This window comes from Athene cunicularia, unplaced genomic scaffold (assembly GCF_003259725.1).
Source record: "Athene cunicularia isolate RWA unplaced genomic scaffold, athCun1 SCF_33, whole genome shotgun sequence".
Classification (NCBI taxonomy): domain Eukaryota; kingdom Metazoa; phylum Chordata; class Aves; order Strigiformes; family Strigidae; genus Athene; species Athene cunicularia.
Window position 1 is genome coordinate 25,425 of NW_020799411.1, and position 2,158 is coordinate 27,582.

At 48.9% G+C, this 2,158-nt stretch overlaps 1 protein-coding gene across 1 annotated transcript in view; it reads right to left on the minus strand.

The window, feature by feature from the left end:
* The window catches only part of ARHGAP39 (Rho GTPase activating protein 39), a 46,846-nt gene that overhangs the window by 3,798 nt on the left and 40,890 nt on the right, over nt 1–2,158 (minus strand). The gene's annotated exons all lie outside the window — the stretch shown is intronic.

Below are 2,158 nucleotides of genomic sequence, written 5' to 3' on the forward strand. Positions count from 1 at the left end.
ACCCTTCTTGCAAGGAGTGTCCCCACAGCTCAACCTGCTCCCCAAAAGCCTCAGATCTCGGAAAAGCCACGTCCTTGTGCCCACCAAACGTGGAGCCCCCTCGGCTTCATCCTCTCCCCGCTCACTCCGGTGCCCTCGTGCAGGGACATCTTGGCTTTTGGGGGATAATTTTTCACCCCGCAGCCACTGCTTCCACCGTCACCCTCCCCTACACCATCCATCCTCTCCTGATGCCACCACTTAAACCCTCATCCCCCTCTGCATCATCCCGCCCCTCCTCCTGGTGTGCTTCAACAAGGAGATGACACCCTCAACCCTTGGAGCATCCTCAAGCTGCCAACGGGCTCATCCCAAGGGAGATGCTCCAACATCCCGCAGCCAAGAGCCTCAGGGACCTGGTGGTACCTTCTGGACCACCCCAGAAGATGCTGGCAGCCCCATAAATTCTCCCAAGAGCCTAAAAATTCCATCATCTGGGAGGTTCTCTCCTTCAGTAGCTTGTAAACCATGACACCGGCACCGGTCCTGCCGTCGGCGTGGCTTTTGTGCCACCGGAGCTGCATGTCCTGGCGCATCTTGAGTCCATCACGCCAATGAGGATGGTCTGCATGCTAAAAATGTGCTTTTTCTATTTCATATTGGTGAAAAAGAGGGGAAAAGAGGGCTTCTGGACAAGAGCTGGTGGCTGGCAGCCACTTGCCACCCCAACTCCCCGCTGGGAGGTTTTTGGTTAAAACCAAACTTGGGGACTTGGGTTCACCTATTTTCCCTCTGTCCCCGATGTCGTTGTCTTCAGAGAGTTTCTCCGATGTTTTTTTTGGTGCAGTAAATGCTGTGTGTGTGCGCGTGTGTGTGTGTGTGTGTGTGTGGGTGATGGATGCGTTGAAGCAGCTCTGGAGCCACCCCGAAGGAGGAGACTTGGGGGGCTCTCCAAGCCCAGATGATCTCAAACATGGTGCCCATTCGTAGAATCATCGAACCATGGGTTGGTTTGGGTTGGAAGGGCCCTTTGAAGCTCATCCAGTCCAACCCCCCGCCGTGGGTGGGGACATCTTCACCGAGATCAAGTCGCTTCTTCGGCCGCAGTCCAGGAGACTCTTGGCTTCCTGGGCTGCGCGACCATTGCTGGCTCATGTCCCCGTTGTCACCCACCAGTGACCCCAAGGCCTTCTCCACTCTCCAGCCCTTCCTCTCGCAACCTGATGCTGGGGGTTACCCCCCGTGGGGCAAGACCTTGACCTCGGCCTGGTTGAACCTCAGTGAGGTTCACTCTTGATGAGGCCCCACTTCTCCACCTGGTCCAGGTCCCTCGGGTGGGTCAACCCCACCCCTCAGCCTGGTGTCATCTCCAAACGCCTACGTCGTTGGTGACGCTATGAAATGGCGACCGTGACTCGTGGCTGCCGTTTCTTGGGGTGCCACCACCCCCCACCAGCTCCAGGTCCCGGCTCCACCACCGCTGAGGCTCCAGGTTGAGGTCCCTCATCTTGAGCTGGGAACCTTTTGGTTTTACCGGGGGTGCTGAGGCTTCACCGGCATCCCGCTCCGGTTGGCGAGTTCCCGGCAAATGCCCCAAAAACCCAGCGGGATGCTGGGAAAAGGGGAGTCATCCTGCATCCCCCCCGCCCTGCCGGTGACGGCCGTGGCACCAAGGATGGTGGTGCCCACCTCAGGGTCATCCATCGGGCACCGAGAAAACCCATCATCACCTTCTAATTGGTTCTGCTTGATTAAATTCCTACCTTCCACCTCGATAATTACTACTAAATCTGTATATTTCTATATAAAATACATATATGTAATATTATATGTAATATATTTATAGATAACATAAGATAATTATATGATCATATATAAAATTTTAGATTGATATAAAATTATATAATAGAAACAATGTATAAAGATGTATTTATATAAATACTATATAAAGAATATAAATAATGTATAGATTAAATAACACTTTTATATTATATAAAATAATATAAATAATGTATAAATCAATATTATAGTTATATATAATGTATACTTACATAATGTATAATATATACTTATATAAGTATATATTATATAATATATATTATTTTATTATATATTATTATTATTTTAATATTTTGCTATATAACAAAAGTTATATATAATATATATAATCTGTCTCTTA